The sequence below is a fragment of the Gigantopelta aegis genome, chromosome 15 (genome assembly GCF_016097555.1).
Source record: "Gigantopelta aegis isolate Gae_Host chromosome 15, Gae_host_genome, whole genome shotgun sequence".
Lineage (NCBI taxonomy): Eukaryota > Metazoa > Mollusca > Gastropoda > Neomphalida > Peltospiridae > Gigantopelta > Gigantopelta aegis.
In genome coordinates, this window is record NC_054713.1 from 23,208,069 (window position 1) to 23,229,697 (window position 21,629).

The 21,629-nt window shown below is 37.2% G+C and overlaps 1 long non-coding RNA gene across 1 annotated transcript; it reads left to right on the top strand.

The window, feature by feature from the left end:
* Window positions 1-1,675: 1,675 nt before the first annotated feature.
* LOC121389659 lies at window positions 1,676-19,463 on the top strand. The gene is made up of 4 exons (XR_005960101.1): window positions 1,676-1,773; window positions 15,888-15,992; window positions 16,961-17,252; window positions 18,589-19,463. It is a non-coding gene; the product is annotated as an uncharacterized LOC121389659 (long non-coding RNA).
* The last annotated feature ends 2,166 nt before the right edge of the window (window positions 19,464-21,629 follow it).

The window sequence follows — 21,629 nt, forward strand, 5'->3', positions numbered from 1 at the left end:
TCGGTTTCGGATCGAATGCACTTCATGCCTTGAAAGTTGCACCTATATGTATTATGTCTTCTTTTTTTTAAAATTCTGAATCAATAGGACAACAGGTGATGAATGGACCACAATCATTTTAATGACCGAGTCGTTTACTTTCCGAACTCTCCTCTTTCTGTTTCTGTAAAAACCATTGAACATAAGATATAAAATAGATAAAAAAAACTTTTAAAAAATAAATATAAAACATGAAATGTAGCCTTACAGAGAAAGAAACATTCGTTCTATCTTACATATTCGGGTTTTCACCCACCGTAGCCAAATTACACATGTCTGCCACAAGTTTATGACATTTGGAAGGAAAACAAAATGTATCAACTATCCGAGTAACTATGTAAAGTAACACACACACACACACAAATCCCAACAATTTCATATACGCTTCAGTTTACTTGATTGTCAGAAACATTTTTATTGGTCCGCTCTTGACAACTACAGCCAATTCAATTCAATTGATCTCTTTGCCCATAAAATAAAGATAAGTTTAAATAATAATAATAATAATAATAATGATAATAATAATAATAATTATAATAATAAGTTGACCGGTGAAACAATCTAAAATTAAACTGCTTGTAGGACGATCAAACACAATGTAACAGGTTTTTTTGTTTTTGTTTTATAGCTCTCTCTCTCTCTCTCTCTCTCTCTCTCTCTCTCTCTCTCTCTCTCTCTCTCTCTCTCTCTCTCTCTCTCTATATATATATATATATATATCCTTTTAGGTCTCACTACACAGACCGGTCTCGGTGGCGTCGTGGCAGGCCATCGGTCTACAGGCTGGTAGGTACTGGGTTCGGATCCCAGTCGAGGCATGGGATTTTTAATCCAGATACCGACTCCAAACCCTGAGTGAGTGCTCCGCAAGGCTCAATGGGTAGGTGTAAACCACTTGCACCGACCAGTGATCCATAACTGGTTGAACAAAGGCCATGGTTTGTGCTATCCTGCCGGTGGGAAGCGCAAATAAAAGATCCCTTGCTGCTAATCGGAAGAGTAGGCCATGTAGTGGCGACAGCGGGTTTCCTCTCAAAATCTGTGTGGTCCTTAACCATATGTCTGACGCCATATAACCATAAATAAAATGTGTTGAGTGCGTCGTTAAATAAAACATTTCTTTCTTTCTTTCACTACACAGATCACTTCCGGGTGAGAGTTCACTGATCACGGTTCACTATAGTTCCTAATTGTGACACGTGTTATAGTTCACATATTCACTTCTAGGAAATGGTGAAGAATTAAAACAATATGTATGCTTAATGGTACGCCTTCTGGCTGTATTTTGCCCATGTCATTTTGTGATATTGAGCATCGACCTTTTGGGACATGGGTGTATAGCGCAAGAGACAGCCGGAGTGAATCGGTTAACGAAGCACGGGTACCACAGCCAGATGCGGCCATATAGCAAAACACTGAGACGAAAATGTTCCCAATTTTGGAGTGAAAATAAATGCTTGTATAATGTATGTTCGCAATGGTGTTTATTGTTAGTGCCAACGAGAACCCGTTCTATTGGCAATGTCCGTTTGAAGTTGAGCAATTTAACATGGGTTTCAATGGCAGATGACATCTGTGTAGTGAGACCTAACGACCGAATCGACGTTTGCATAAATATGACGTCATGAACAATGACTACTGGTTCTGGATCAGAATTTCAAAATGTAGCGCTAAACTTGTATTGCATTTGTCAAACTGGGTAATAGGTTGTTTACTTATCAAACTTGGCATCAGGTAGGATTTTATTTTTTTATTTTGTTAAATATATATTCGGATCTTATTTACTTTTGGTGAACCGTCTAAATTTACTTCCAAAAATTATATTTTAAATGGAATTATAGTGCAAGACACGAGAAATGCAACATACGGAATACATTAAAGTAGGTATAATTTTATTAGTAGTAGTCAAATTGTACACACTTTATAAAGCACGCACTGTATTGCGTACCCGTAGTGTCAGCTCGAGTGGCCTCTAGCGCCGTTCAGTTATGGCTAGCGCTAGAGGACACCCGACCTACCACCACGGATATGGGATACAGTTACACTTCGTACAACACACACTGTATTGCGTACCTCTGGTGACAGCTCACGTGTCGCTCGGTGCTCGTCTGTTATCAATAGCACATCAGCAACACTCGGGCCAACACAACATGTACGGGATACAATTATACACACTTTCTACAACACATACTGTATTGCGTACCTCTGGTGACAGCTCACGTGTCGCTCGGTGCTCGTCTGTTATCAATAGCACATCAGCAACACTCGGGCCAACACAACATGTACGGGATACAATTATACACACTTTCTACAACACATACTGTATTGCGTACCTCTGGTGACAGCTCACGTGTCGCTCGGTGCTCGTCTGTTATCAATAGCACATCAGCAACACTCGGGCCAACACAACATGTACGGGATACAATTATACACACTTTCTACAACACATACTGTATTGCGTACCTCTGGTGACAGCTCACGTGTCGCTCAGTGCTCGTCTGTTATCAATAGCACATCAGCAACACTCGGGCCAACACAACATGTACGGGATACAATTATACACACTTTCTACAACACACACTGTATTGCGTACCTCTGGTGACAGCTCACGTGTCGCTCAGTGCTCGTCTGTTATCAATAGCACATCAGCAACACTCGGGCCAACACAACATGTACGGGATACAATTATACACACTTTCTACAACACACACTGTATTGCGTACCTCTGGTGACAGCTCACGTGTCGCTCAGTGCTCGTCTGTTATCAATAGCACATCAGCAACACTCGGGCCAACACAACATATACGGGATACAATTATACACACTTTCTACAACACATACTGTATTGCGTACCTCTGGTGACAGCTCACGTGTCGCTCAGTGCTCGTCTGTTATCAATAGCACATCAGCAACACTCGGGCCAACACAACATGTACGGGATACAATTTCTCTCCCCTACAAAATTCGTTCCCTCCAGCTAAAATATCTATGACCCGCGCTCGATTCTCAATCGGTTGTGGTAATTTGTGGTGTCTTGTACTATAATTATACTGGGGAGAGGGGAGGGGGGGGGGGCGTGTACCTTAAATGCAGCTACATGAGTCACATGGTGAGTGATGACACCCCCACCTCGAGTGGATAATACAAAACTCTCCTTGAAAACGAGTTTTGGGGGACTGTTCACCTAAGGTATATTACAATAATAACAGACCCGTAAGAATCAGGGAAGATGGGTGGCGTCTGTCACCTTCAACCATTCATGAAGAGGGTGCTGGAGGTGCGCACACCCTTCGAATTTTGAAGTGGCCTTAATAAGTCGCCCCCCCCCACACACACACACACACCACCACCACCACCACCACCACCACGAAGGTGATGGGGTTTTAGATTGTTTGTTTTTTAAAACATATTTTCCGAGGGAGTATAATAGGGAACGCCCAATAAACTTCACTAACCAATCTAGTCCCCACTATTCGCAGCATAATGTCCTCGTATTATTAGTAAAATCCGATAGAAAGCTGCCTCTCCAATGTAGGGCCCAACATGGAGCGCCAGCTATATAACGGGCATTTTGTTATAAAGACAATTCCAAGGGTTTCTTTACGTGTATTTATCACAATATATTTCCTTTGGCAAACAAATACTAATAAAATAACTTATTTAGTCATTACATCATATTTAATTATGCTTATTAAATAGACTGTACGGAATTACGAATTTGACATACACATAATAATATACATGTATAGGTTGTACCATACCAAATAAAATCACATAGGCGACCATGTTATCGTTTATGTTAAAAAAAACTCTATATCCAATATATCAACCAAGATATGACTCAGAAATATCAGTACTACAAGCTCCACCTCAAAGTATTAACTGATGAAAATGGTACCTTTCATGGCTCATTTTCGATATAACCAGATGTTTTTACAACACCTAGTTTCGGACAAAATTTTAATACTTTTTTTTACAGGTACCCCATACAGGCTACTTAACACAATGGAACTAGATAAAATAAAATTTAATATATTTTTTGGCCCAGATGAAACTTTTTTTTTCTTTTTTTTACAACACTCATGTTTATCACCAATAACAGGATTTGTGGTATTAACTGTTCTATCAAACGTTCGGTGCATCTCGAACTTTGACCCAGCCGAACGTGTACTGGTTTAGTACTACCTATTTTTGTGTAGGTGTGATGCACCAGTAATGCCAATAATGCCATCTACCCTCAAATGTTAGATAACACGCATCTTTTGTTTTGCGTAGTGTTGTCCACTGTTGTCTGATCTTTTATGTTTTTCTTTACGTCATTGGAGTATTAGAGTATGGTAGCATGAGGTGGAGGGATGTCATATATATATATATATATATATATATATATATATATATATATATATATATATGTATATGTATATGTATATGTATATGTATGTATGTATTTATTTTATACTGTCAAAACAGAAACGAACAGACAAAATATTCATGGAATTATCTCTTTAATACAAAGTGACATAATTTCGTTATTTATGATCGTATCAGTCAAATTTGACATGAGTATGTGACAGTGTTCTTGCTATGGACTGACGGCAGTGGAGGCGTTTTCGTCACCAAACAGCGTCGCACGAGGGCGCTGAAATCCGTGCCTTGTGTGGCCACCAGCAGCAGCAATCATTGCATGACATCTCCTTGGCCTAGACTGAATGAGTCTCTGAATTCGGGCACATGGAATCCTAGCCCATTCTTCCTACAGTGCACATGTGACAGTTGCGGAAGCGTCTGAGGCTCCGGGTCGCGCTAGCGTACATGTCTGTCCAGTTCGTCCCATAGATGTTCAATGGGGTTGAGATCTGGCGATCTTGATGGCCATGGCAGCACATTAATGTTCTCATTCTGTGGGAAATCCATTGTTACACGTGCCGTATGCGGCCTGGCATTGTCCTGCTGAAAGAGTTCTCTCTGTCAATCCAAAATGGGAAGCATGTGACGGCGAAGTATTTCATCCCGGTAGCGTACAGCTGTCAGGTTGCCGGTGTATGAGATGGCTTCCCACATCATGACACTCCCTCCACCGAATCTGTCAACTTGGGCGACGCAGTTGTTGGCAAAACGTTCATTGCGGCGTCTGTGAACACGTTGTCGTCCATCACGTCGCTGTAGAAGGAAACGTGACTCGTTGCTGAACCATACTCACCGTCATTTTCCCAAGTTCCATCCCTGTACATTCGTGCACCAGCGAATACGTAAATGTCGATGTTGACGTCGCAGGACGGGGACAACATATGGTCTCCTATCCCGTAAACCAGCTTCTCGAAGTCGGTTCCGAATGGTTTGTGCAGACACCCTTCTTAAACCAGGTATGCGTCCAGCAGTGTTCGTTGCTGTGGCAGTTGGGTGACGCACGTGCAAAACGCGGATGTAGTGATCTTGTGCTGCAGTTGTCATGGGAGGTCTTTCACTTTTGGGCCGGTCTTCAGCTGATTGAAACTGCTGGTACCTGTCCGAGAGACATTAAATGGTGCTCTGATGGACGTTCATGTGGCGTGCGACTACTGACTGAGGCAGCCTATTGCAATGTTTTGATGTGGCAGGTTTTTTTCTTCTTCTTCTTCTTCCTTTTTTTTTTTTTTTTTTTTGGAGCATGATTTTACAGATCACATATATTGTCATGTCATGTATGTAATATTTTCAGCTTAGTTCAAACTAGAAATTTTTTAGCCAAGTTTTAAAAACTATGATAATATGCATGTTGAATTTTCGTACAAATAATAGCAACTACAAATAATATTTGTGTAATAATTTAGATCTAATCACTAAAGTTTATTTACTTAAAGTTATGTTGACCAACAACTTTTGAAACCAGATGAAACCCTCAAGTTTGCAACATTTACAAATGATATTGAATACAAATGAATGTAATTACTAATTACAAGAAAATAGATGAAGTCTTACTGAAGTACAAAGTCCTAAAATCATTAAATAGTTGTTGTTTTTGGGTTAAAAAGACGAGACTGGCTTCATATTTTTTAATATATCAAACAAGAATCAACTTGCATTAATACAGACAAAAGGCTTTCATTATTTACAAATATATTTCTCTTATACACTCTCTCTCTCTCTTTCCTTTCTTCTAATTCATATGGAAGTATATATTTATTTACTATTTATTTTATTTTATCTCTATTTTATTTATTTATTCTCTTTTTCTCTTCTTCGTTTTGTTGTTGTTGTTTTTTGGAATTCCAATGGTATATTATAAATCCAACTGTATTACTAGCTCCCAATATACATATCATAATATATTTACTAAAATTAAGCTTAACATCTAATGACGTAATCGTACATGAGTATATATTTTATAGTAACAAATATTGTTTTCATATTGTTGTACAGAATATTGTTTTGAACATGTCTTTCTTAGTTAAATGTATTAGTATATCTTTTGACCACTTAATTTGTAAGGTGACAAATTAAGAGTCCCCATTCCGAACATTACCAATGTATTTTGGGGCAATAAACATTTTGCAAAACAAAGTCCTAAAATCATATCTGGAGCGGTAGTGAACAAGTGGGTTCATGTTAGCTTACTGAGAAGTATTCTGTAAGCTGAATGTTACACTCCTGACATGGACTATTCGTACTTACCGGTAGTGAACAAGTGGGTTCATGTTAGCTTACTGAGAAGTATTCTGTAAGCTTAAAAGAGATATAAATTATGGTTTCTTTGTTAACATGTTGAACGCTCACTTGGTCATCACTATTTTATTTATCTTTCTGTGTTATTTTGCAGTAAAGCTACAAGTTTGTTAACATGTTGAACGCTCACTTGGTCATCACTATTTTATTTATCTTTCTGTGTTATTTTGCAGTAAACCTACAAGTTTGTTAACATGTTGATCGCTCACTTGGTCATCACTATTTTATTTATCTTTCTGTGTTATTTAGCAGTAAACCTACAAGTTTGTTAACATTTTGAACGCTCACTTGGTCATCACTATTTTATTTATCTTTCTGTGTTATTTTGCAGTAAAGCTACAAGTTTGTTAACATGTTGAACGCTCAGTTGGTCATCACTATTTTATTTATCTTTCTGTGTTATTTTGCAGTAAAGCTACACGTTTGTTAATAAAGTGAACAAATATTTAAAGGCGCAGACCCTAGTTTTAACCCGTAGAAAATGGACGACACTAAGTTTGGTTAATTTACAAACCTGTAACTCATTTGGATAAACTTACAATAGAGTGAAAGAAGAGTCTGTGACGTTGAAAGCGGGAAATATCCTTAAAAATATATAGACTTTAATTCAAATCAATAACCGCTACTTCTCAGACGCACGTGTGGTTTTAAAAATATGAAAAATGCATTATTGTTTTTTTATTAGAAACACCAGGATGACCAGAAACACTTCAGTTCTACGGAAACGGATAATCTAAAGAATATAATATAAGTAATGTTTGATTTCAGTGGTCATAACCGGCTCTTAATAGTGAACAAATATGCTGTAGTGTTTAAAAACTAGGGTCTGTCTCTTTAAGTAATACAAGTTTTCATGTTAAATGACACTGTAACATTCATGATGATTGATATTCGATAAAGTTTCATGTGCTGTGGTTTGAATACGAGTTGGTTGGTGAACCACCTGAGCCCCGTTCCACGAAGCGATCTGAGCGCTAAGATCACATTAACTGATGAAGTGCATAGCTACCGTATGTACATAAGGTGATATTAGCGCTAAGATCACATTAACTGATTAAGTGCATAGCTACCGTATGTACATAAGGTGATATTAGCGCTAAGATCGCTTCTTGGAACGTGGCTCTGGGCCAAATTTCACAAAATATCGTAAGCTTAGTTTTGCACATAAACGTAAATCTACGACTAAACTACAATTCTTATTGCTATTATACTACAACAAATATAGTTTGAAACACACATATTTCATTTTCGTTTGTCTTTAAAATGCTCCATTTTCTTTAATGATGTAATTTTCTTCGTAAAATAGATGCCAAACAGTGTAAATATATGCCTGGTATAATTGCTAATCGCAGACGTAAACTTACGATTTTTTTGTGAAATTGCCCCCAAGACGGTAACGTCATCTACGTAATGTTCGTTCTTACACGCCCGTTTACACACGGTACGTAATGTTCTTTTTTTACACACCCGTTTACACAGTCCCGTTTACACAGCATGGTGTGGGGTTTTTTTTTTTAGTGACGCCGGTTTAGGAACTTCTACTAACTTCTTAAACAACCACTAGACTGCCAGGATTGGACTGAACTGCGGTTGGTCACGGTGGGGGTGGGGAGGATGGGATGCCGGGAGTTAGGGCATTCTTTGGGGTCATAGGCGTAGGCGGTTTGGCCTTAAGTTTTGTGTAGGCCCGGACTCCCCTCCCTCCCGACCCTCACCTGGTCACACCAATGTTTAGAATACGACTGGCAGCTCCTTTTCCAAAATTAATTTAAATTTTGTTTTATATACTTGTGCCAACTCTGTAGCCTTTCCTCTTAACCTCCCATGGGCTTAATGAATACTGTTTAATAATTATTATTAATTTTAGATCAGCGCATCTATATTTGCGCCGAAATTATAGTATATTAATAATTAATATAGGTTACGAATGTTAATATTTCTCTTTAAGGGCGCAGTCAAAATTTATTAACCCCAGTTCCCCCTCCCCCCCCCCCCCCTTTATACTTTTGGTGTTAATATTCAAAATTTCAAAACTGACCGTATTTGATAGGCGCTTTCGAAACCCTAGTGGTATGTGGACACGTTAAACCAGTTATTAAGCTAAGCATTATTTTTCATAACACATGGGTTCTTAACACACGTACGTTTGTTAATAATTTCAAGACATACAACTGGCTGCTCCTAGGTGATGACCAAGTCATCAGTGCCATGCAGCCAATGAAAACCAACATGGTGGAAATAGATTACACTGTGACGTATAGTTAACCTGACAATCATGTATCTGTGACGCTTAAGTTGGCTACAAGTGCAAGGACTGTAAATAACTTTTAGTCGAAAAAGATGTTAAAATTTGCTTAAATCTGTTTGTAACGGAACATGCTCTTATCTTTTCGCCTGTGGCGATGTCCATTGTGGTGTGGGCTAGCTCTGCCTACCAATACACACCAGAGGCCAGGTGCAGCTTGGTTACGTAATACCTCCGGGAGTTCTGTCTTGCGACCGTGGTTCAAATTAGCGAACTGCAGACGGTCAGTCTGAACATCTAAGACAATAAACCGTCTCTGGGAGTTGGGCTCGCGTGTGGAAATAGCACATCATAACGCTAGGTCCCGCGTTGGGCGCGTTTGTTGCCTTCGGGCGTTGTTCACTGTCTCCAGGCCAGTCTGGGGTTTTTGAATAAATAGCTAGGATTTTAGATAGCTCGGGGAGAAACATTGAACGCTGCAGGGGAACGGACGCTGTCCACTGAACGAACTATATCAGTTCAGACCGGACCTGGTAAATATATATTTCTGCTCTGTTGTATAACCTTGATGTAATTGATGTGACTTTAATTATTTTAATAGTGTATTATACCAATATTCTTTAGACAGTGTCTCCGGTAATCTTGCAAAGTAAATTGTAGGCTTCACTGTTCTAATATATTTATAACGAGTATTTGGTAAGATAAAGCTTAGCTGGTAATCCTAGAGGACCTAGGTAAATTGTAGGTTATTGTCTTTATTGTGATATGTACCAGTATTAATTCTGTATTACAAGGTTACTGAATGAGTATTTAAGGGTTAAGTAAAAATTAACCAGTGAGGAATAGAGTTGTAATTCCTTGATTAATTAAGTTCCCCTGGCAACATACTCCATTATCACACGAGTGTGGGTTGTATCACGGTGAAGTGATTAGAATATTGTGTAAACTTGACGCCTAATGATTAACTAATCAAGTGATTAGTTCTGGGTTGTTAATACATCGTTGTTGTTAATTAACTTAACTGCGGCAAGTGAATTTGTCAGCGTTAGCATTAATACAGATTCTAAAGTGTATTGTGTTTTGTTGTGTTTTCTAGTGAACTAAACGTGCTACATATATATATATATATATATTTATATAAGATCTTATCTCTGATTACTCCTAGAGCCGGGCCACTCGGGTATTAGCCTGCCCGATACAGAGAGATCTAATAGATATACAGTTAGGAGAGATATTTGGATAATCGTGTTTTATTCAGTTACGGGTATTATAGGATCCCCGTGACACTGTTTTTTGAGGATATGTAAGAAATAGAATAATACATTCGTGTCCGTTAGATACCATTCTTTCGCTCTTTAGAAACATTTTAAAAACAACTCGTGAGATAAATGATGTCTAACGGCCATTCATGTATTATTCTCTATATATTATAACATGCCTGGCGTGATTTGAATATCTGGGATGTAATTAAATGCAACTGCACTGATGAAACATTGTTTTTAATGCTAGGAGTGGATTTTCCATTTATATTTCTGCAAATGTTACACAAACGACCTAATTATAGCCGTATTGTTACTTGTAGATTGATACTACAAGTTTTCCATTGGTTCTATTTACATACTATTGTCTGAATAAAGGCATATCATATCATAATTTAACCACAAAATGTTCAAATGGGCATAAGAAATCTAACTTGATATATGCCAGAAGTGTAACGATATACCACCATTTAACATGTTCAGTGATTAATTGTGGTGGTAATCGTGTGGCTACTGAGCGAAATCTAAACTGTATTATTCAGAAAACCAAAGAAATATAGTTGAGCTTGCCTAACCATTTTGTTTCACCAATTTCTTAAACTTACAGTATCAAATTTAAAGAAGTGGGGAAACTCAGGTGGGTTTTTTTCAACAATGGGAATTTTGATAAGATGTTAGTTTTGCCTGTATGTTGTTTACTGAACTATCTTAGCTATAAAAACATAAACATAGATTCTGTTGTGAAATAAAATGTAAAACATTTGGAATTCATTCAGTGTTAAATCCTTGTTGTATTTTCTTGTATTCTCCATAATTGCTGATGTTTTTCGTGATATATAGTGTTACATATGTCTGATGTGCTGTTTCATCCATTTTGAATTCACAACCTGTTATTGGTAGCAGTTGATCCGACAACAAATCTCACCGCTCCAAACCCATAAATTTCTCTCTGGCAGAAACACTGTGAGAGGGTATGCAATAAAAACCGTTCATTAGTGTACCTACTATAGACTCACTCCCAGCCTCCATGTAAATAATTTAAGTTTCATTTGACAGAAATAGAAAGGTGGAATTATGGGGGTTTTTTAAATAATAATAAAAAAAAACCCAATATATTTGTGTGCAATTAAAAAAAAAAAGGTGTTTTTTTTAGTGCATTTGGAGATGTGGGGTAGGGGTATTACCATAATCTGAGAATGATGCTCACTGCTGGGAAGGACTGTATGTGGTTATGGGTTTGAAATTGGACAGCATTTTATGTACCACAACACATTTTAAACGCGCTCTCTCACAGATAGTTGACCTAATTATTGACCTAACAAGGTATTATATGCCAATATATACATTTGATTTGTACCTAAAAGTACTTTATTGAACCATCTATATAACCACCATATCACACTTATTATTGATATTTTATAAACATAATTGAATTATGGGTACGGTCCATAATTCTTAGAAAAATAACGGCTATTTGGAGAGCAGAGGTGTGACGTATTATTTTGAGTCACGTGACGAGCTAGCCCGAGTACTCTGACTGTAAGAGAGGTAGACGGACATTTGGACATAAACACGATCTCATTACAGTCAGAGACCAAGCTATGTATTGTTTTGGCAATTGCCGACAACCAAAAAGTTGTCAAAGATTTCCGCTCTAATACCACAACAATCCTATGTTTGACGTCAAATGCATTTACATCGACCATTTTCGAGTTACTTGATTAAAAAAAAAATCAGATATTAATCATTAATACACACACTACAGAAAGAAACCCGACAGCATCCACATTCAGCTAAGCTTCGCCAAACTCCGGACAGCAGAATTCTAAGTTCGCCGACCTATATCGTGACGTTGCGTCACATGATCGCCCACTCAGCCATTCCGTCTTCCAGGGGCCGTCTCAAGACGACAAGTGCCCGACAGTCACAAAAAAAGTTTGTTTTGTGTAACGACACCACTAGAGCACATTAATTCATTAATCATCGGCTATTGGATGTCAGATATTTGGTAATTTTATCATAGTGTTAGAGAGGAAACCCGCTACATTTTATCATTAGTAGCAAGTGATCTTTATAGGCATATTCACTATCCCACAGACAGGATAGCACATACCACGGCCTTTGATATGCCAGAGTGGTACACATGCCAAGCAGGCATACGACTCGTAGATGAAATACTTGTTTGACCTTGAGAAAACGTGAATGTAATAGTGTGTGTGTGTGTGTGTGTGTGTGTGTGTGTGTGTGTACCACTCTCTGTGGCTTTGGTGATTGTCCACAACCCAGTGGTAAAGCGCTCAATGGATGCGTTGTCAGTCTGGGATCGATCCCCGTCGGTGGGTCCATTGTGCTATTTCTCGCTTTCCCCAGTGCACCACGACTGGTATATCAAAGGCCGTGGTATGTGCTTGCTAGATCACTTGCTACTAATGATAAAATGTAGCGGATTTCTTCTCTAACACTATGATAAAATTACCAAACATTTGACATCCAGTAGCCGATGATTAATGAATCAATGTGCTCTAGTGGTGTCGTTACACAAAACAAACTTTTCTGAGTGATTGTCGGGAACTTGTCGTTTTGAGACGGCCCCTGGAAGACGGAATGGCTGAGTGGGCGATCATGTGACGCAACGTCACGATATAGGTCGGCGAACTTAGAATTCTGCTGTCCGGAGTTTGCCGAAGCTTAGCTGAATGTGGGTGCTGTCGGGTTTCTTTTTGTAATGTGTGTATTAGTGATTAATATCTGAATTTTTTTTAATCAAGTAACTCGAAAATGGTCGATGTAAATGCATTTGACGTCAAACATAGGATTGTTGTGGTATTAGAGCAGAAATCTTTGACAACTTTTTGGTTGTCAGCAATTGCCAAAAAAATACATAGCTTGGTCTCTGACTGTAATGAGAGCGTATTTATGTCCAAATGTCCGTCTAGCTCTCTTACAGTCGGAGTACTCGGGCTAGTGACGGGCATTCCCCGAATAACCGCAGTGTCAAAACGATTTACCAAACTCGTGTAACGAGAACGCTTGACCGTTCTCTGCGACGTAGGGTAAATCGAAAAACAACAACAATAAAAATAAGTTATTAAAAAATAAAAAAACATGTACTGAATGATAATAAGTTGATACATTAATTTATTTTAGTAACAGAAGCATGTTAAACGTCGACAATCCCGACTAGTTCTGGATCATGAACACTTTCATTTTCCACCTTGTCAAATTCAATATTATGCAAAATATACCATAACAGTTGACATGAGATAGGAATTGTTACATTTTTAAAGAATACTCTGAACTAGATGGTGTTTATATACGATGTGACTATATATACGAAGGCCGTATATATAGCCACCACTAACGAGGGCTGGCTATATTCACAGCAAAAATGTATATAGGCGGTAAATAAGTACATGTATTTGATTGATCCATATTACCGAACCATCTGGAACAGGAGGAATACATACTAAGTACTGTACGAACAGTACATTTTCTGAACAAGAGAGTGGGTGGACGAGTATATGAATTTAGCGGACCCTTTTGTGTACGTTTTCCATATATATACGAATAGCGTCATATTGTTCCTACAGTACTAACAAAACAAAAATAATAATAAATAAATAAATAATAATAATAATAATAATAATGAATGAATAAATAAATAAATAAATAAAAATGACAGTTACAAATTATCAGCTGCTGAAGTAGATTAACTGAAAGAGAAACTAACTACGGACAGTACACAAACTAACAACAAGGCTTGAACTTAATAATGTTTCACTGATTGCAATTTTGAGGCTGCTTACGTAAATATTTTTTTTTTAAGTTAATTTTACAGCAAATAAATATGACTAAAAGGTTATTTTGCTGTATTTAGTCACATTTCAAATGCTCAAAATTGCAAGAGGCAATAAAACTCAAAATACTTTTTTTTATATAGGCTACTAGTAAAGCAGAGACCACGCCCGGGTCCCCCTCTAAATTTATATAATGTTTCTGTAACAACCACCCCCACCCACCCCACCCCACCCCACCCCACCCCACCACGACGTGATTTTACCAACATTATAACACATGTAATAATAATAATAATAATAATAATAATACAGAATTATTATTACTATTACTATTACTATTACTATTACTACTACTACTACTACTATTATTATTATTATTATTATTATTAGCCTACTACTACCTTTTTGAGGGGCGGTGTTTTATCTGGAGGAGTTTTGGCCATACAAAATGCAAGATTAACGTGCCTGCACACACGCACAGACGGCAGACTGAACTTGTCCTTGCACGTAGAACTGGATTCAACTGGGTTAAGTAATAAGTAGCCAACCTTTGGACGACAAAACATGCAACAGTATATTGGGGTTTTTACGCTATATATTAAAACCGAAATACCACTTTGCGAACCAGTCAAAATAATTTGCACACGCGCCTGATAATAATAATAATAATCATAATCATAATAAATGGTGAGTTCATGTTCCAACTTTTTATTATTTTATTTCAGCGTATTCGCGGTTATTTTCATCAAGAAATATTTTTTTTTTTTTTTTATTTGCCATGTATATAGCCGGCCCTCATCTGCCAAGTCTCTATACGCGGCGATCGTTTATATAAAATCCAAAACTACATTATACGGTTGTCGTATATATAGCCTCATCATTACGAGTCTGTTTTCCGTATTTTAAATGTCTCATTTAAAGAAGAGTTCCAAATTTTAAAACTGAATCGTGTCATGGAATTCCCTCGATCGTAGTTCAATTAAAATGTTTAGGATCATACAATAACTAGGTTTGGTATTCCAAATGAATGTAATTATGCATATTTAGAGAAATAAGGCCCACTAAATCCGTGACTGGGCTCCTTTAAACAGCGGTTCTCTTACTATAATTTATCTATAATTATTTATGTATTCAATAATTTCCAAGATATAAGGGTATGCAACTTACTGTTCGTGTCCTCTGGTAGAAACCCTTGTTGTGCAGTGGATATGTCACTGAGCAAAAGACTCTGGGTTTGAATTCCACTAGAGGCATGTTAATTATGGTATCACCTTGGATACAGAGTTAGTGCACCACAAGATACAATGGCTTGGTGTAACCACTTGTAGACTGTAGGCAGTGATCCTACTTTTTGGTCTCTGTCCTATTTTTCCTACTATTTTCTTTTTTTTTGCTTTTTTTTTTTGCTTTTTTTTTTTGCTTTTTTTTTTGTTGCTTTGCAATGTTATTTAGGATAAACATAAGGTACAAACTGAGCACCACATAATTTCTTTTAAACTGTTCTCAACATAATTGTTTGGATTTCACACAATCGTTTGCCCATGAATTACGTGCTTTTCAGTCCTACTTTTTTCTTCTACAGGGGTTCTAGAACTTTTTTTAATTCATTTGCTATATATGGGGCCAGTGGATTTTGAAATCCACTGGCCATGGTGAAAAATTCCCAATTTTAACTGTTTATAAAACGAAAATCTTTCAACTTCTATTTTCCTACTTTAATCCTGCTGCACCCACCAGTAAAACATCCCTTGCTAGTAAATTGCGAAAGAGTAGCCTATATAAAAGTAGCTTGTTTGCCATGGGCATTAAAATGGTATTTACAAATTTTAACATGTTCTTATGCAGATATGAAGCTATGACAGCAACTACATCAACACCTCTTGCACACTATAAAAGAGCAGGCCGAAGACGCGTTTTGGCATCAGATGTGTCCAGCTTGTCTTCAATTAGGTAGGCTTACTAATGTGTTTATATAAAAGCCATTTCTACACTGGGAAACAGTATAACTTATCTAAAGTTTCATTGTTTTAAATGATTATGAATAATTACATACGCATTGGAAGATACCAGTAACTGGGGGTAAGGACAGTTAAATATGAGGATATATATAGTTCATGTTGTATGTGCACTTTGTGGGGAAAAAACACAACAAAGTATCAAATAATTTAACAGAAAATATTTTATCTTTGTATTTAAAACATGTCATCCAATGATCCACTAGTGTAACAAAGGTAGTGGTATGTGCTATCATGTTTGTAGGATGATGCATATAAAAGATCCTTTGCAACTAATCAGAAAGAGTAGACTATTGAATGACGGCAGCAGGTTTCCACTTTCATTTTTGTCTTAAAGCAATATAAATCACAATACTAAGACTTTTCAGCAATAAATCCTGTGTAAACCTATTGGTACCTTTTACAAGGCTTTTTTAATAAAGTAGTAAAAAATAAAAACTTTAAAATAATTAATTTTGTTTAACAAGTATTGGAAATGAAATGATATATGAAATAAATATAGTAGCAAAAAAATCGACTAGACATTTTTACATGGATTAAAACTAATTTTGAGGGTAAAATGATGGAAATATATGTACATGGTAAAAATATCTCAGGTTAGCACATTTTGACCAAATATCTCTATAATTTTTGCCCAAATTTGAGGTTTAGCTCCATCACTAGGGGGGGGTACATGTGCACCCCTGTACCCTTGTCTCATACGCTTATGGTAGACAACCTGAGATTGGTAGAGAGGACACATATGGCTGTTTGGTAGTAATGCTAATATGAATAAATGTTTTATGCAGATTCGGGCATTTTTGTTTAATTTGGGCAAAAACCAGCCTCTTCCCCCTTATAAAAATGGGACCCCGTACTCCTGTGTTGTCTACTAGATTAATCTTTTGTTGTTTGTTTATGCAGAGACCATCGAAAGAATGAAGTGAATGAAGATGTTGAAATAGCAGACCGTGTGTTCGACATTACTTCACAAGAAGAGGCAGAGAAAGATGATACATGTATAGATGGATCCAGCATTCCAGTGAAAAGAACAGTAGACAGGGATTATATAACCGAGAAGACATTTATTTGTTACATGTCATGTCTACTGGGTCTTGCAGCACTGTAGGTGAAGAAAGTGTGCACTCACAAAGACTGTACAAGTGATGTCACATTAAAAAGTCAGATCGACAGTACAGCACTTGTCCTAAAATGGGTATGTGATTGAAATCAGTCTTTTCTGTCAGTGTAACAGATTGTATGTAAACAGTCCGGTTCAGTTCAGTATGAGAATACTGCTGGATATTAACAGTTTGTATGTTAGAAATAATTCTACCAAATAACTATTATTTTTATAGTTATTTTTTAAAATAATAGGCTGGATCTACCTCACATTGTAAGAGCTTGCCAGAAGTGATTTGTTGTAGATTTGAAACCCCTTGATGGACCAATTCTCTTACTGGATTCCACCCCACCCACAGCTGGTATGTCAGAGGCTGTTTTGTCTGAAAACGTGCATATAAACAAAACCTTCCTGGTAATGGAAACATTTAGTGGGTTACTTCTAAGATTGTGTGTCAGATTTAGCAAATGTTTGACATCCAGTAGCCAATGATGAACAAATTGTGTCTTTAAACAAAACAAACTTGTTTTCTAAGGGTTTTGCATTGTATTATATAACTGTCCAATAGTATATTTGGAATATGATATTCACTTTCAAAGTTTCTTTTAAAAATCTATCCTATATATAACATTTATATTGATGTGTTGTTTTGGGGGTGGGCAATACAATATCAGGTAAACTAAAGCCTAAGGCATGTGTTGTCTTGTATGTGTCATAGTGCATAAAATATCACTTGTCAATTGATACAAATCAAATACAATATCATGTAGGTGTTGCCTTAGTGTATTTAAAGTAAGAGTAAACACTACTTCCCTGTAACAGCTTTTAACAGAAGTGGGGTAGGATGTAGTATAATAGTGTAACAGCTTTTAACAGAAGTGGGGTAGGATGTAGTATAATAGTGTAACAGCTTTTAACAGAAGTGGGGTAGGATGTAGTATAATAGTGTAACAGCTTTTAACAGAAGTGGGGTAGGATGTAGTATAATAGTGTAACAGCTTTTAACAGAAGTGGGGTAGGATGTAGTATAATAGTGTAACAGCTTTTAACAGAAGTGGGGTAGGATGTAGTATAATAGTGTAACAGCTTTTAACAGAAGTGGGGTAGGATGTAGTATAATAGTGTAACAGCTTTTAACAGAAGTGGGGTAGGATGTAGTATAATAGTGCAACAGCTTTTAACAGAAGTGGGGTAGGATGTAGTATAATAGTGTAACAGCTTTTAACAGAAGTGGGGTAGGATGTAGTATAATAGTGCAACAGCTTTTAACAGAAGTGGGGTAGGATGTAGTATAATAGTGTAACAGCTTTTAACAGAAGTGGGGTAGGATGTAGTATAATAGTGCAACACTTTTCTATCTTATTTAAAAATGCATACATTCATGGAAGTAATGGAATATCATAATTAATAATTCCATTTTTCATTTTAGATTTGTGTAGATGGCCACGAGATGAACAGATGGTGTTCACAACCTTTGCTGACAAAGGGTGCCTTGCGTGGCAATATGCTATTTTTGTCAGCGATAGTTCTTTCCGGAAATAACTACACCAAAATAGCCCTAATATGCAAGTTCCTCAATTTAGGTGTCCAGCTCCACATTTCACAGGATTCAAAGTCACTATATCATCCCAGCTATCACAACATATTGGGAAGCTACACGTCGTCATGTTATTGAAACTATTCAAGGGAAAGATTTTTGTTTTTGTTGAAATCCATTCTTTTATGAGCAATGTCCTCAGTCCTGCTCCAATTCAGATCTCATCAGAGTAATTAAATATATACTGTGGACCAACTTACTGCCAGAATGGAACCAAAAGCATTTGAAACCATCATGTGGAATCTGTCGTCCCAAAGTGTACAATGGAGGTTGTGACTGATGCTCATCCCTCAATATCCTCTATAATGAGTATGTGATTGATCAGCATGTCCATTTGAATTATGTTGTGACATTTGAACACATTTGAACAAACCCTACTGACCTGGTAAATATTATTGGTTTAGAAAGAGTTTACAGGGTATAAATGATATAAATGAAATGAAATAACTAATGACTGTGATAATATATTATTAAGTAACCAAATGTGTATCTCAGGCCGACCAACTTTCCGGAATTTTAATCACGTACTCGGAATTCCGGAATTTATGTCAAATATCGGGGGAGAAAATTCAAATCCACTCGAATTGGGTGTTTTTTTTAAGTTACAGTATTATAACATCATGTACAAATATGAAATACAAGCTCAAATGCACTTTTAAAGAAATCGTGTGTGTTCGCTATGAGCGGAGATCGTTTGCCGATTTCAAACTGTAAGGTTCGTCTCAAAAAATTAAAAGAGAAATCTTGCGCTGTATGAAGAACGTTCGGTTCAGGATACGGTACTAGAGTCTTTCGTTAAAACGGGTTTGATCTTGACAACATATTATCGACAATCGTACCTTCCTATTTCAGAATTAATATTTTATAAAGCGTTAGTAGAACTTTTCAAAGTTTAGTTTGTATACTAGTAACACATTAATCATGTATATATTTTTTAAATAAAATATGAACGTTTTAACTTCTTAATTTTACATGTTAAAATCGACAAATTTAAATAAATATTCTTTCGTTTGGAAAGGGAAAAGTTAGTGTGTGGGGGGGGGGGGTTAACGACATCAAAGTTAGAGCATATTGATTTAATAATCATCCGACGCCATACAAGCGTAAATAAAGAGTGTGTCGTTAAATAAAACATATCCTGTCCTTCCTTCCATCTGCTGTTGGATGTCTAACATTTGGTAATTTTGACATATAATCTTAGAGAGGAATCGGGTGCATGTGCAGGCGGAGGGTATTGGAGGCCGAAACCCTTACTTGCCCAAGCTTAAAAAAAAATTGAAATATATTTTCTGGGGGAGCATGGTCCCATATAAACTTCGCTTAACACAGTCTATAACCCCAACCCCGCTGAAATCCCTGCACACGCGCCTTGGAAACCCGCTACATTTGTTTTTAGCAAGGGATCGTTTATATGTACCATCCCACAGACAGGATATCACATACCATGGTCTTTTATATACCCGCCGATGGGGATTGATCCTAGACTGACCGCACATTTCCAAAAAACACCTGTTTAGGTCTAAGTAATGAATAAAAATAACATATAGTCTTGAAAAATGTTACGTAAATCGAAGACAGTACCCTCTTTCTCTACCCCTAGAGCGTTACGTAATTAGTAACACCCCCTTACATGTAACGCGTATGCCAACAGCTGGCCACTGTCAAAATTTCAAGGCAAATCCTCCACCCACCGATCCCTGGAAAGGCGTTGTACCATACCTCTATGGATATAAATATGTTTTGGAGATATGAGACGACCCCTCAATCAAGACAGTTAAATTTATTCAAAAATTGCGAAATCTCACGTGATCTCTTGTTGGGGAATTCCACACTTGTGATAAGCGAATGAAAACCGAGATCGGTAGGAGCCCGTCAAAAGTGTCCCACTTTCGAAATACTGGCTTTGTTTTTGACCTAGATGCACCAAACGTAATTGGATTTTCTGTTCTATATGCTTAAATAATACAAATATTCCGGATACTGCCGCTTTAAACTATGGCTATTTAACGTCTAACATATGGTTCAATGGTTAATGCGACATTTGGTCGATAGAGAGTAAAGACGAAACTCGATGTATCCACATAGACTACTCCAAAAAAGGTTTGTTTTCTTTAACACCACTAGCGAACATTGATTAATTAATCATCGGCTACTGTATGACAAACATTTGGTAAGTGTGCTCGTAGTCATTAGAGGAAACCCGGTAAAAAAATTTAACTAATAGCTAGAGATCGTTTACGTGCACTTTCCAAAAGACAGGAAAACACATACCATGGCCTTTGACCAGTTATGGTGTACTGATTGGAACGAGAAAAACCCCAATCAGTTGCATGGATTCACCACGGTGGTTTTATCCTGCGACGCAAGCACGTCAAGAGAACTCAGCCGACTGAGCTAAATTAAGACTACTTCGACTACTCGAAACCATAACGCAGCAATGGATCTAGGAAAATGCAACACATTAAATCCTGGTTCCCATTAAAGCTGTAACAGGCCAACGCAGATTAAAAAGAAGTTTTATATGAACACAGTTACAGGCGGACTACGTCGGTCTACGTCGTATCAGGGGCTGATCGGGGTAGCTAAAACATGTTCATCTTTGCAGATCTGCCTCGGAACATCTGCGTCGGTCATCGTCTCTTAATGGTTTTATGGAAACCAGGCTTCAATAGAGTTAATGGTTGTCCTAAAGTATCAACACACTATTTTTACTATTAATGTACTTAGGTGAAACTGTAATAAAGATTTTGTCTGTCTGTCTGTTACTAGTAACAAAAAAGCTTTTGCGGCGGCAGTGTATTTCAATTTATCATATTTTGGACTATGTGTCACCATTATGAGAGAGTTTGTTTTTGTTTAACGACACCACTAGA